The 15,475-nt window shown below is 42.6% G+C and overlaps 1 protein-coding gene across 1 annotated transcript in view; it reads left to right on the top strand.

Moving 5' to 3' along the window:
* The window catches only part of prickle2a (prickle homolog 2a), a 103,440-nt gene that overhangs the window by 40,339 nt on the left and 47,626 nt on the right, over positions 1-15,475 (top strand). The window contains exon 3 of the mRNA XM_042099375.1: positions 9,993-10,465. The gene's annotated coding sequence lies outside the window, so the exon portion shown is untranslated. The remainder of the gene's footprint in view (positions 1-9,992; positions 10,466-15,475) is intronic.

Below are 15,475 nucleotides of genomic sequence, written 5' to 3'. Positions count from 1 at the left end.
ATGTGCATAAACAGATACACACGCACACACAAACATTCACAGTAATCCTATGTATGACACATACTCACACAGTAGACATATATACGCATGCATGCACATGCACACACACAGGCACATAAACAGGCAAACACACAAGCACATGCACATGCACACACACACACCCATCCACACACCCACACACACATAAACATAAACATGTACATGCACACAATTCAAGAATTTCTCAGAATTATGAAAAGGCAAGATGGGGGTGGGGTTGTATAAAATGTATATTACATGTGAAATCTATGAACTAATCATGTTTTGGTACTTGTTGTCTAGTAGATACCAGTGAGAATTGAGTGTGCGGCGGTCGGTCATATTTTGTACCGCTCTGCGGTACATCTAGTTTATTACTTGTTACTGTCATCTCAAAGTAATTTGTTACATTACAATATTACTGTCTTTGAATTGTAAGGCATTACACTACATTTACATTACTTTCACCAAAATAACAGGAAATATGGATTTGGTGTTCTCAATAGATCTTCATGTGTTCAATGCAGCTCATTACACGGCAGGAGGTGATGTGGTATGGCATAATGACTGAGCTAGGCTTAAGGCTAAAGAACAATATAATGGTTGCAGTTATGGCTCATGGGACAATGTAGGCCCCAAAGGCCAAAGGTCACTCGCAACTTAATATAGTAAAATATAGCCATAGTGACATTTTATGTTGACTTTCTCATCATTGTTGGTTGCCTTTTTCCTTCTACTTAGAGTGGTGTAGACTTAATGCAAATAGTTTGAGAATAATTGCTACGATCTTTGTCTGTAAAAGCAACATTTTAGTTATTCTCACTGCTTGAAATGAGAAGTATAGCCTAACCATGTTAGATCTGTTGCATGAATGGCAGAGATAACTCAAATTCCCTTTCTACAGTCATCTAAACAAGGCAATCAAATTCCAGGACCAGCATAGATGACTTTTTAATTCTTGGATAATCTTCTCTGGTGCCAATTGAGCATTTCTCAATTTTGGATTAAAAAGCAAAGTAACTTCAGTTACTGAGAATTGTACCGAGTAAAATATTACTGAAATTGTATTGGTAATGCCTTACATTACTGCATTACAGCAAAAAGCAATGCATTACTGTAATTACATTACTTTTTAATGCATTACTCCCAACACTGCAGACCTCCCGGTATCATAGACGACCACCCCGACGATAGTGGTGAACTCGGTGAACAGGGTAGTGGTGAAGATAACGTCATACACCCATATTTGCAAGGAATGTTTCTGTACATTGGCAGCTTTCTGTGAAGCCTGCCTCAGCGGCCTGTGAAAGGCTATTTAGTATCGCAGGACTTGTCTTCAGTCCAAGAAGAGTAAGACTAAATCAGGCCCGGGGTGGGAAATCGGGAGAATTCCCGGTGGGCCGCTTCACTTTTGGGCCGGTCGAGGAAAGAAATATTGACATTTGTCACGTTAGCCTATCTTTTCTTAAAGTAGGACACGTTCCGCATTCTGTGCATGACACCAATGCAATGCCTCTGCATGGGTTGTAGCCTACGTGAGGGAGTTCTCCCCTCCCAAAAAGATTTGGTTGGGTCCATATACATGTAGCCCGTCTTTTCCAAAAAGTTTTCTCAGATACGGATAGCCGAGCCGGCCCTACAGTAGACACAAGCGTCAGGAAGGATGGATGGTAGAAAGAGGCCCGGAGAGACTGAGCAGCAGATCAACCAGTCGACCACTGAAAATGATGAGCCCGAAATTAGTGATGGCCATGACTACAGGGACAAGTAGAGAGGATAAATTAAAGTTATTTAATGTAAGAAAAAGCAATTACCCTACATGATAAACCTATATGCCTTGTTTGCTCAGAAGAGGGTGTAGTAAAGGAGTAGGCTAAATCACCAAACAACAATATAGCCTACCCATGCAAAAAACATGTAGCCTAAACATTAGTTCAATATGCGTCTTTGAGGAAGCATGGGATAGGCTACATTTCAAAGGCTTTCTTTCTTTCTTGCACTGCTGCATTGTTGCACTGTTGGACTTACTCATTTGCACTATCACCATGACCACTATCACCATTGCACTACCACCATGACACTCATTCACACAGAGCACCTTAGAGCACCTTACCATACCTTACTATGCACAGAGAATCACAGGCTCAGTCCCTGCCTCAGTCATTGCAAGCGCCTCTGATTGATTAATCACCACTATGTGGATACTGTTTTTAGAATTGATTTAGATTAAGTGTTAGTTAGTATAATTTGTATTTATGTAATTTGTATTTTAGTATATTTGTATATATTGTATTAAGTGTTAGTTAGTATAATTTGTATTTTAGTATATTTAGCATATTCTTTATCTTCTACTGTCCTTATTGCTTAGTTGTGTTTTTATATTATATACTTGAATTACTCTTTCTGCTGTTAAAGAATGTGTTTGTGTTGTATGTATGCTGCTGAGACCTTGAATTTCCCCTGGGGATCAATAAAGTATCTATCTATCTATCTATCTATCTATCTTCTTTCTTTCTTTCTTTCTTTGATGTCAGCTCTAAAAATATGCTGTTTGTTCTTTGAACTTAAGAGAATTGTGCCTGAAAAGTCCTAGAAAAGAATTTTGATTTGATGAGTGAGATTAAGAAGATATGGGAACCCTGAATATGCTTTATGCTTTACTATAAGAAAGCCAAAATAAAGTTCACAATAAAAGTTAAAAATAAAACCGCTTGCTTTTTACTTTTACTTCAAATACTTAAGTACATTAAATATCAGAAAATTACTTTTGATACTTAAGTACAGTATATATCAGATACTTTAAGACTTTTACTTAAGTAATATTCTAAAAGGTAACTTTCACTTCTACCAAAGTCTTTTTCTACTGCAATACTTGTACTTTTACTCAAGTATTGCTTTCTAGTACTTTATACAACACTGTCGGTAATTGAAAAAAGATAAAATGTCTGAAATGGCATATTCCCTATCAGCAATTAGCGAATCGATCGGGGCTAAAAGAGTCCGCACTTCAAGGGGAGAAGGAGACTAGAAACAGTCAAGTGTCAGGTCTTCTCTCTCAGGCCCATGGCACGCTAATGACAGCTGATACGAGGGATGTGTGAACAGCCAAGGATAATCGGAGAAGGATAAGAGGGAGAGGGAGGAAGATGGATGGATGGAGAGAGGGAGAGGGAAGGAGGTGGAGAGGCTCTGCCTGATAATCACCATGTTCTGCCTGTCATGTCACTGGCTGTTGTTTTCTTCTCACGTCCCCATCACTTCTTCTCTCTCGTTTTCTCTCTCTCTCTCTCTCTCTCTCTGCCTTTCTGTCTCTATCTCTCTTTCTCTCACACACACTTTCTGTCTCTGTCTCTATTTTCTATTTGTCCTTAGCTGTCTCTCTTGTGTGTGTGTGTGTGTGTGTGTGTTTGTGTGTGTGTGTGTGTGTGTGTGTGTGTGTGTGTGTGTGTGTGTGTGGTGTGTGTGTGTGTGTGTGTGTGTGTGTGTGTGTGTGTGTGAGTGTGTTTGTGTGTGTGTGTGTGGTGTGTGTGTGTGTGTGTGTGTGTGTGTGTGTGTGTGTGAGTGTGTGTGTGTGTGTGTGTGTGTGTGTGAGGTCCAAATGTCTGTATTGCTCTTGTGCACTCTTTACCCTTTCCACCATGCCTCTCGCCCTACCATTACGGATTCCTCCTCTTCACTTCTCATGGCCTGAGGATTATTGTGTCTGTTTATTTTCTGACAGTTCTCTCTCTCTTAAACACTCTCTTAAACACATCTCACTCTCTCTTTCTTCCTGTCCTGCTCTCTATCTTTCTCTCTTTTTCTCTCTCTCTCTCTCTCTCTCTGTCTATTGCTCCTCTGACCTTTGGAATGTGAATTGATTGGGATTGGCCACTGCAGCACTGCAACTGTCAATATTAGTCGAGAGAAATTTAGGAGACCATTGTGCTCTCTCTCTCTCTCGCTCTCTCTGTCTCTCTCTCTTTCTATCTCTCTATGTGTCTGTGTGTGTGTATGTGTGATTGAGAGGGAAATAAATTTGATTTTGGCTTTATAGAAAATCTGATAAGACTGTGAATGACTGGAGTGTGAAGCACAGGCTGCTGGACAGTAACACAATAACACACATTCAGTCACTCACACACTCACACATACCGTACACACACTCAGTCACTCACACATACACACACACACTCAGTCACTTACACATACACACATTCAGTCACTCACACACACACACACACACATACACACATACACACATACACTATACTCACTGTTGCACACACACAGACCATGAGATGCATTTTTACCCATTGTGTTGGGAAATTGATGTAGAATGTGGCATTGTATGCATTGTATGACATAGCTGCAAAAGGATTAGAACAGGTCTGCTGGTTCTTAGACGTCGGATGCTACTCAACTTTTTGTGATGTTATGGTGCTTTTTAATCATACTCATAAGTCATAATTTCCCAGTTATGAGTAGGAAGTTTCAATTGGAATGCCCCCCGAGTAGTATCTCATCAACTCGTTCAAAGGCTGAGTGCCCCGAGTTGGACATTTCAATATGGCTGTTGCCATCAACAGTAGACAACATCTGTAGACATGTTCATTAGCAGTTCTGTCCTATTTTATCAGTGTCAATGTCCAACTTCTGTCTGTCGCTATGTTGCTACGATGTGTCTATGCGTAAAATACCATGTAATTTAATTATGAACTGGTATAACAATTGCTAACAACAAACAGTTGCTAACATATGAATAGCATCTCATACTTCCAACTTGTTATAACTGCAGACATCCCAAGTCTCCCGGAAGTTCCGGGAGTCTCCCGCATATTGATAACGGCTCCCTGATGCCCGCAAATTAGATAAGATCTCCCGGAATCTAGAGCGAGCGAGCAAGAGCGCACACACGAGACCGAAACTTCAAATCGTGTGTGCATCTGAGCGTAGCATGCACACGACGGGGATGGAGAGAGAAAGAGGTAGTGCGTGTGTGGCATAGACAGTAAAAGAAATGGACGAACAGACTCCGTCGTTTTCAATGGGAGGGCACTGAGTCAAATAGAACGATTTTTCAGTTGGTCCTCCCAGTACTGCGCAGACTCGCACTTAACTTCGTGACGTTAGCCATCGAACTAAATCATATGATAGATAGGCTATACAGAAATTCTTCTCACACTTCCTTTGCCTTCAAAGTCATCAAAGTTAAACATTTATTTAAGTATTATTATTAATATCATCCTCATAAGTGATAACAAGTCGTGTTAATGTTGAAACTACCACACATGATCATCTTCAAAAACAGACATGGTAAAACAAACGAAAAAGTTATAGCCTAGCACTGCTACCTAGCACTAGAAACTAATCTTCTTAACACTTTTCTGACCTACGGTCAATCCATCGAAAACCTCTGAAATGATTATCATTAGTGCCGTTTTTCATTAGGTTTACTTGCCTCTATTCAATGCTTTACCTTAACATACAACGGTATTGTAGGCTACATAGCTTTGTTCGTGAGTTTCCGTGCTGCATGGCTGGACTGAGCTTCTTATCCAAACAATACGGTTATCTCCCTACGGTGCGTTAGCTTCCCTACAACCGGACTCGCTAACTATACTTCTTACGGGAACCTCAACGTTACATACGAGGTAGCTGAGCCTGTTTTGCCTTCTATTGTTTATGTAGATAATACAGAAGCCACAATGTCGGCAATGGATATATGCTATATGAAGTTATGGCATTTCAAAAAAATCCTAAAATGAATGGGCTTCTATGGGGTTAGCAGAGAAGTGGTCCCTCCAGCCTCCACTGATTCTTCTACTTCCGGGAATTCGCCTGCCCCCTTGGTGTGTGGCTGTTCAAGACAGAGAGCATCCTGATTGGCCTGTTTCAGTTCAGTTAAGTAGGAACAGGAGCGTCATGGCAGAGGCAGACCTAGCGTTCATGGGCTTCGGAAAAACCTTTCTCCGAGTAAAAACATCATCATTCCGCGTCATTCACGTCACTTAATGTGTGAGTCAGAGGTCGGAAACTGGGGCTAGATTTTGCTAACAGAGTTGCCCAGTTAGGGGCTCGTCATCACTTTTGTCGTCACGTTGTAGTTCGTTTGTAGTCCATGTGGCCTTTCATGTCCAACAGTTTTAATGTGAACTTGGGAATTTGCCGTTTGTCACTTGAAAGCTGCATATCTTTCTTTCACGACACACTATATTTTAAGCAAATACAGTTGTTTGTTTAGGATTAGTGAGTGTATGTTTTAACCTTTGTTGTGGCATCCGTGTTTGTCACACATTCCGATGGCAAAGCACATGAACACTTGCTGTCGGAAAAACAAAGTAGCCATGGAGGCGGTCCTTGTCATTCCGAGGTGCTCTGAATGCACCAATAGTGCCCCCCAAAAAGGACCCATTTCACATCAGACTACACGAAAGTGTACCCTTGTCTCATAAGAGTTCAAAATAACAATAGTCTTGCATGCTGCACTGTTTGTAACAGTGACTTTAGCATTGCCCATGGCAGGTTAAATGATTGCAAAAGACATGTTGAGGTGAGTTTAACAAGTGTCATTTCATGTGCATATTATTCCAGACTAGCCTACTAGATGGCTATTTGCCAAGGCTACATAAAGACCAAACTACCAAAATCTACATATTTTATTATCACAATTTCTAACTATAGGCCTTCCTTATTTGGTGTGCTGAGTAGAGACACTTATTTAACAAACATAGGCTATTCATCACTATTTCAGTATCTAAGAAGGCTAAAGTAATTTTTTATATTTATGTATTTTTATGTATTTTTATTTATTTATTTATTTATTTTATTTGAGTGGGGGGGGGGGGTACCTCCCTGAAATTGCTATTTGCAGGTTGGGATGTCATAGCATATGTAACTGTAACGCAGTCAACTTGGGTGTGACCCCAGCTCCCAGTTATCACTCATGGAACATAGCGTTAGACTGCCAATGTTTTTTAGAAGTTTCTAAAGATTATTTGATCATTTTAATCATAGCTTTGGCCTTGGAGTAGAAGCATCACATGGAGAAAAAGACAAAGGTAAGGAAAGGGATGGAGATAAAGCTGTGCTAGCTGTGTTAGCATTAGCATCTCTGGGGCAGTGACCCTTTCCCTTTCTCTCTCTCTCTGTCTGTCTTTCTTTTTACCCTTCCCCTCTTTTTCTCTCTATGTCTCTCTCTCTCTCTCTGTCTTGCTCTGGGCATGCAGCAGGAGGGGAAGGCTTTTTTAATTAGGGATAAATGAACTGATCAGGGGATGAGCAGGCACAGAAGGGGGAACAGGAAGAAGGATTTAAAAAAAAAACATCACCTCTGCTCCTCTCACTCACTCACTCACCCACTCTCTCTATCTCTCTCTGTCTCTCTTCCTCACTCACTCTCTATCTATCTCCTCCCCCTCTCGCCACCTTCTCTCTCTCCTCATCCTCTCGGTCCTCATCTCCTTACCTTCTGTCTATCTTTATCCCTTCGCCTCTCTCTCTCTCTCTTTCTCTCTCTCTCTCTCTCTCTCTGCCTGGTCTCTCCTTTTTTCGTCTTTCCTAGATTTCTCTATCTTTTCCTCATTCGGACCCTTGACTTACAGAGCTGCCAACTTTGATTGTGCTGAAAAGTGCAGTCCTATAAAACACACACACGCACACACACACACACACACACACACACACACACACACACACACACACATACACAAACTGAGAGTGTAGTCTGTTGTGAATGTGCACATAAGTGTGTTGTGTCAAATTCAGAGAAAGCTTTATTTTGGGGATCAGAAACGGATGGTCAGAGGCGCACAGTTTATAGACATTAAAGGCGTGGCCAGTCCACAATCACTAAGCGTAACATCCTTTAAACCTGACATCTGTCATTCCCTTTAACAGCAAGCAGCGCAACTTCAAACAGCACATCGGTATTTTGATTTGAAGGAATCTTCTTGCATGCGAGGCCGTATGAAACAGGGATTCCACTAAACCTTGCTTGTTTGTGACAGTCAACGACAAAACAGTTCTAATCTACACAGTTAATTATCGTAAACGTGCTAATTACCAACCATTTTGTTAGAAAATTCTTGAAACAACGACGTTTTTTAATACTTCAAAATAACATTTGCTAAATTAACCTTATTTTTCAGTAGCCATAGGTGTGTAGATTTGAACAAAATCTAGTTTGGCTCTTACCGGGACTTTTACTGCCTGAAATATCCGATTTTGTTTACCACGCTCGGAGTTTAGTGCTGGGCTGGTGGGTGCTTATTCCCAACCTTTCTCAGGCACATGAACGGTTAGCCCGAGAATTCTCGTCGGCAAATCAAAATTCCACTGGAGCTCCAAGCGGATTTGTACACGCAGCCTTACAACACTGTTTACAGCTCTTCGAGTCACAGTAAAATGTAATTTTTGTATAGCTAATTTAGATAAACTTATTGTGTGGGTGCTTGCGTTTCTTTAGGAATCCGCCGTCTTGGTTTGTATAGAGATGAATATTAAGGACATACGTGACGTTGGTAATATGTGACGTTCCTATACTTTCACTATTGACAAGGGGTTATCATCGAATGCATAACCTGAAAAAAGCAACACTTAACCCAATAATTTTCGAATGACTGAATAAAAATCCTGCAGAGGAGTTGCTGCTTACATCGCGCAACAGTGTGTCTTCAGCTGTGCTTTATTTGAACCTTTCTCTATAGAACAGGTTTTGCTTGACCAGGTTTTGCTTGGCTTTTAGAGGGTGTAAGATAGCGATTTTTGGATCATGCACCAGACCACACCTTATATTGTTAATTGCCACACCCCAAAGTGGAGCGAAAAATTGAGTAAGATAAAAATAAGCCTTGCGTCACGCTTTGCGCCACCTTGTGACGGGTGCAGGATAGGGCCCAAAGTCAGAGAAGTCATGTACTATTTAGGCCCATGTCCTATTTCCTCTGCCTAGATATGTTCAGTGTTTCCCAATATGGATATGGATTTGATTTTGTATGCATGCTACCCATGTCCGAAACATGTTTTAACTACTGATCTTGATCTCAAAGTTGAATTAGTCTGTGGACTGACGCAGGGATTTTAGCAGAGCCAAGTCCAGGCCATGTTGCCATTGTTCAGCCCTTGACATAGATTTGCCCCCCAGAATCAGAGCTTCTGGATGTCCTCTCTCAAACACACTGAGCTTTGTCCAGGAGCCAAGAGCCAAGGTCCAGCAGCCCTCACCCAAACAAGGATCATAGACTCCTGTGAACTCCTGATTCACACTCTCTCTCCACCCACACACTTCCCTGCTGTCCTCTCTCTCTCTCTCTCTCTCTCTCTCTCTCTCTCTCTCTCTCTCTCTCTCTCTTCTTTTTCTTTATTTATCTTTCCTTCTGGTGATCTGCTTTCTAAGTTATTCCTCCTCTTTACTGCTCTTCCTTTCTTGTCTTTTTTTCTGTGACTCCTCTCTTCCCCCTACTCTCTCTCTTTCCTTTCCTCTCCTTTTCTCTCCCCCTCTATCTCTCTCTTTCCATTTCTCTCCCTCTTTCTCCCTCTCTCTCGTTTCCTCTCTCTATCTCTGTCTATCCCTCTCTCACAAGCTCCTTGTGAATCTAATTGGAGTCATTCTGCCAGGCTGTGATTGGTTGAGAGCTGATGACTCACTCCCACCGGCTGTTGGTAGCAGGGGGAGGGCTGTTTCAGTGTGGAGGCTGCATGCTTCAGTCTCGGCATCTCAGCGCTGTTCACACACACACACACACACACACACACACACACACACACACATGCTCTCTCTCACACACATACACACTCACGCTTTCTCTCTCTCACATACGCACACATACACACATGCTCACACATGCGCGCATACACACAAACTCATTCGTACATTCTTGTGCTTGCTCTCCCTCACACGCATAGACACTAGTTCTCTCTCTCTTACCCCTCTCTTTCTCTCTCTCTCTCTCTCTCTCCCTCTCTCTTTCTCTCTCCCTCTCTCTCTCTCTCAGGCAACCTGTGCACACTCTGTGCAGTTGGGAGAAGAACACCTCCTCTGTCTCCTCAGCTGTACGGCACAACAAGCGGAAAGGAAGGAAAGAACGAGAAAGGGAGGAGAAGCATCTATATCTCCCGCAGAGCTGCAGAAAGAGTCTCCTTCTCCTTTTTACTCCTCCTCTCCTCCTGCGTGGGGACTCTTTTCCTTCATAGTATCTCTCTCTCTCTCTCTCTCTCACTTTCTTTCTCAGTCTCTCTCTCTCCCCATACACAAAACCCTGGAGTCCTGACTGGTTTTTTTTCCGACAGACTCTTTTTCCTCTCCTCTTTTTTTTTTGACTGTGATGCCTCCTCTGTCCATCCCTCGTTCTCAGCGCAAACCCTGAAGGCTGCAGCGTGACAACAGCACACGGCGCAGCGCAGCACAACGGACGGACTGAGAGAACGACCGACATCTCCACTCCAGAAGAGAACAAACTAAAAGAAGGTGAGAGTCTCCGCGTGTCTCATGTCTTCTGCTTGGACTTGGGAGTGAAAGTAAAGGAGAAAGATTCACAGCTGTGTTGTGCAAATAGGCTGCTAGTCAAAGCTGGGTGTTGTCAACTGGTAGAATGCCTTCAGCTGTTGATCTCTGCTGGTTGTGTTAACAGGAAAGAAAAGTTGTTTGTGTTGCCGTGTTTGTGCTGTTCAGCATAAGACTGAACAGGCGTGTGGAAGAATTTGGGAGGATAGTTATAGAATCTGGAAGTAATAGTTACAGTGTGATCTGTCAACATCTGTGCATCTGTGTGTGTGTGTGTGTGTGTGTGTGTGTGTGTGTGTGTGTGTGTGCCTCTGTGTGTGTGAGAGAGAGAGAGTGAGAAAGAAAGAGAGAGAGAGAGTTAGGGGGGAATGTGTGAGTCTGTTGTGTATGTTTCTCTACATGGTTGTTTGTGTTTGTGTGTGTGTGTGTGTGTGTGTGTGTGAGAGAGAGAGAGATTCTGTGTTTCTGGTCTGTGTTTGTGTGCTGTGTGTGTGTATGTGTGTGTGTTTTTGCGGTGCAATGTGCACTTCAGAGTGTGCACATGAGCTGTGTATTTGTATACATGTGAGTATGTGTGTGAGTGTGAGTGACTGACTGTGTGTGTGTGTGTGTGTGTGTGTGTTTGTGTGTGTGTGTGTGTGTGTGTGTGTGTGTGTGTGTGTGTGTGTGTGTGTTCACCGGGGCTGCATTAAGAAGCATTTGCACACGTCCTCTGAAAGTCTGTTCAGTGAGAGCGTGGGTGGTGAAGTGCGATCTGTGTTTTTAGCACTGAGAGGAGGAGAGCCAGAGAGAACGGAAGGAGAGAAGAACGGAAGGAGGAGGAGAGAAAAAGGAAGGAGTTTTTAAGAAAAGAAAAGAAAAGACAAAGACTAAGGAGTTTGGATGTAATGTTGTCAGTGTGACAGAGCCAAGGGGATCTATATGTCTGTCCCAACAGGATTTGTGTTATTCTTCACCCATCCAGGGCTCCCTTGTAAAAGAGATTTGAATATCTCAATGGGACATCACCTGGTAAAATAAAGGATAAATAAAAAATAAAATAAAAAAAATAAAATATCCCTCCATCCATCCATCCCTCCCTTCGCCCCCTCTCCTCTCTTCTCCTCTTCCTTCACCTCTCCACTCCACTGCTCTCCTCTCCTCCACACCTCAGGTATTCTCTCTTCTCTGAGTGTGTATAAATATGTGTCCACTAGTTTAGTCTCTCTCTCTCTCTCTCTCTCTCTCTCTCTATCTCTCTCACTCTCTCTCTTTTTCCCTTTCTCTCTCTCTCCCTCTCTTGCTTTCTCTTTCTCGCTCTCTCTTTAGATAGCCAAATCACACCTCCCATTTGCTCAGCTACTGAAGCAACTATGTGAATGTGTGTATGTTTGTTTGTCCATGAGTCTGTGGGTTTGTGTTTTGTGTTCACTTGTTTCTCAGTTGCTTTGATTGCATGATTGTTTGTGTGCATTCAAGTTTGTGTTGGTTTAAATCTGGTGCTGTGTGGGTGTCTGTCTCTTCAGTAGTGTGTGTGTGTGTGTGTGTGTGTGTGTGTGTGTGTGTGTGTGTGTGTGTCTGTGTGTGCGTGCTTGCGGACGGGCGTGCGTGCGTGCGTGCGTGCGTGCGTGTTTGTCTGAGAGAGCGAGAGAGGGTCTTGAGTATGATGCTGTGCCATGCTGCTGCTGCCATCTGTCTACCAGTCAGAAACTCACCTGAACGATCACGGCCCGTAACCATAGAAACACAGATGTAGACTGACTGAAACCAGATCGTGTTGAAGGGTACTGGAAGAGAGAAAGATGGAGAGAGAGTGGGAGAGAATGAGGGAGAGAGATATGGAGGGAAAGAGAGACTAAGGGAGAGAGAGGGGAAGATAGAGGGAGAGAGGGGGAGAGAAAGAGAAACTGAGTGAGAGGGGAAAAGAGAGAGAGAGAATGAGGGAGAGAATGAGGCAGAGAGAGAGTGAGCAACAATTGGAATTGCTCAGCACATCTCTGCCTCCCCATTCGCATTTGTCTTTTAGTCAAACCTGCTTTGTTCATTCGTGGCATAGAGGGACTTGTGTTCAAGCGCCACAGGTTTACCGCAGAACTCACACACTTAATTACACACACACACACACACACACACACACACACACACACACACACACACACACATACTCTCTCTCTCTCTTACACACACGCACACACACACACACACACACACGCACGCACACACGCGCATTTGCACACGCACACACACAGAGAGCCTCATTAGTGCCTGTAGAGTTACAGACACCGTTAGCATGACGGGCGCATGGTGCTGAGACGATGAGTAGCTTATGAATACTTTATAAGCGCCTCACGAAACGCTCACAGGTGCAGGATACAGATGCGCTGTAACGGTTCTGCGTTGCCATGGTAATGACTGACTCAGACTGGTGAGAACATGATGCTTTTCTCTCTCTCTCTCTCTCTCTCTCATTTTTTTTGCTTTTTTTTACACACTCATCTCGGGCACTTACGTGACTGCCATGACAACGCAGCGTGCCTGCCGCCCCCCCGAGCTCAAAACACACTCAGGGGTCTACGGTAGAAACACAGACACACACACACCCACACACCCGTCGATCTCATTGGTCAGAAAGGTTTTTAAGCCTGGATGTGATTGGTGGATGCGTGAATAATGGGGCGGGTGTGATTTCAAACGGAGAGCTCAGGGGTCCTGAAGGTCAGACAACATGTAATTGGCTGTGGAATGTTGGAGGTGACAGATCTAATTGGACTGTTTGCGCAGTGACAGATGTGATTAGCTTGGCTATCTTCAATTTAGCTGTTGAGGATTACTGCAGGTTTGCCCCTGATTCCTTCAGTGTTTGGCATCACACGTGTTCAGTAGTTATCATGATGGTGATACTCTCAGCAACAATAGGAATTGATTGGTTGGACTTGACTTGGCATCAGGATGACATATATTGGCTTTGTCATTTTGTGACCTGTTTTGACCTGTGGTGTTCCCCAGGGGTAGGTCTTGGTGCCACTATTATTTAACCTCTAGTCTATATGCTCCCACTTGGACAAATCATCAAAAATAATTTGATTTCATATCATAGCTATGCAGATGACACCCAAATTTACTTAGCTCTGTCACCAAATCACTATGGCCCCATTGAATCTCTTTGTCAGTGTAATTAGCATATCAACAACTGGATGTCTGAAAAATTTCTTCAGCTGAACTGAAGAAAAAACTGAAGTAATTATATTTGGTAAAAAGGAGGAAAGGGTTGCCACTCTCCTCGACACATAAGCAAAGGATACTGTTAAAAATCTTGGTGCATTAATCGACAGTGATCTACATTTCAACAGCCACATGAAAGCAATAACAAAGTCAGCTTTTTACCACCTCAAAAACATTGCCAAACCAGCCAGGATGCTAACGTCACCTACAGGAGCTCAGATGACCAATAATAGCCTTGCTATTGAGCTCGCGATTTTACTTCACCAGGCGTGAAAAAAACCTCGGAATTTGAATGGAAAACAATGTTTACAACCAAATACATTTATAGAAATTATCTCCATAGGCTACAGGTTTGAATATTAAGAGATCCCTAAAATTTGTTCGAATATCTTTAATTTTTAAAATAATCGAATTATATTCGAATAACTAAGTTCGGAGTCAAAGCCCTATTTCACATGGCACCTTAAAGACCAAACTGTTCTCAGATGCCTTCTGCTAACAAATGAGCAAATAACAAGTTACAAATTCTGAATCTGTCTTCAAATTATTTTACCTTGTGTGTTTTATGTTTTCTTTTTTATTATGATCTTTACTTTTTAAACTATTCTTTGACTATTGCCCTTCTATGCTTTTATTTGCTATTACTGTTTGAGTTTGTTTATGTAAAGCATATTGAATGACCTCTGTGTATGCAATGCACTATATACATAAACTTGACTTGACTTGACTTTATTAGCATTTTTGGGTCAAATATACAAAGGTAGTACGTAGGTAGTAAAGATGCTATAATGGAGATGCGATTGGTGTGTCAAAATCCCCTCCTTCCCATGCACAGATACAGACCCCCCCTAACACAGACAAATCCACACTGTGACTCCACCTGGAGAAGAACACCCAGAAACAAGAACTAATGGATGCACAAGAAAGCACAAAGTCGAACAAGGCAACACTTCTCTCTGCTTCTCTCTCTCATATACACACATACACATGCATACACACACACACACACACACACACACACACACACACACACACACACACACACGCGCACACACACACACTGTAACACTGTCACAAGATCTTAGGATCTCACAGCTTGTGGTTAGCAATGAAAAAGGCAGGGAGAGACAGAGAAAGATGAAAAATATGTAAGCGAAAGGGAGAGAAGGAGGACGAGAAATGGCACAAAGGCCCAGAGAAGAGGTGAGCCAGAGAAAGAAAGAAAGAAAGAAAGAAAGAAAGAGGAGAGAGACAATGAGAACATGCAGATAAAGAAGAGGCAGAACAAAAGAGGAGTACAAAGAAGCAGCCTCCTCAGTTCTGTTCATGGGTTCTTTCTGTCTTGCTTTTTTTCTTTCTTTTCTCTCTCTCTCTCTCTCTCTCTCCTTTTGAAAATATAATGTTGGGTCTGTGCCCTCAGCTCAGCACACACACACATTACATCAGCCCTCCTCAGCATGTGACTGTCAAGCCTTCAGCCCTCAGAAATACTCTTTCCCTCGCTCTCTCTCTCTCTCTGTGTCTCTCACACACATACACACACGCACACGCACACACACACACATACACACACACGCACACACACACACACACACACACACACACACACACACACACACACACACACACACAAACAGCAAACCAAATAAAACACATTATCGTGCATCATAACATCTACTTAGAAATGCTTTATTGATATTCCAGCCAAACATGGAAATCTTTTCTAGATCCCAGACCATTGCAACAAAACAAATGGTCTCCATTTGGTTGTGT

Source organism: Alosa sapidissima, chromosome 7 (assembly GCF_018492685.1).
Source record: "Alosa sapidissima isolate fAloSap1 chromosome 7, fAloSap1.pri, whole genome shotgun sequence".
Lineage (NCBI taxonomy): Eukaryota > Metazoa > Chordata > Actinopteri > Clupeiformes > Clupeidae > Alosa > Alosa sapidissima.
Note: the sequence above shows the minus strand (reverse complement) of the source record. Positions and strands in the feature narration are given on the sequence as shown.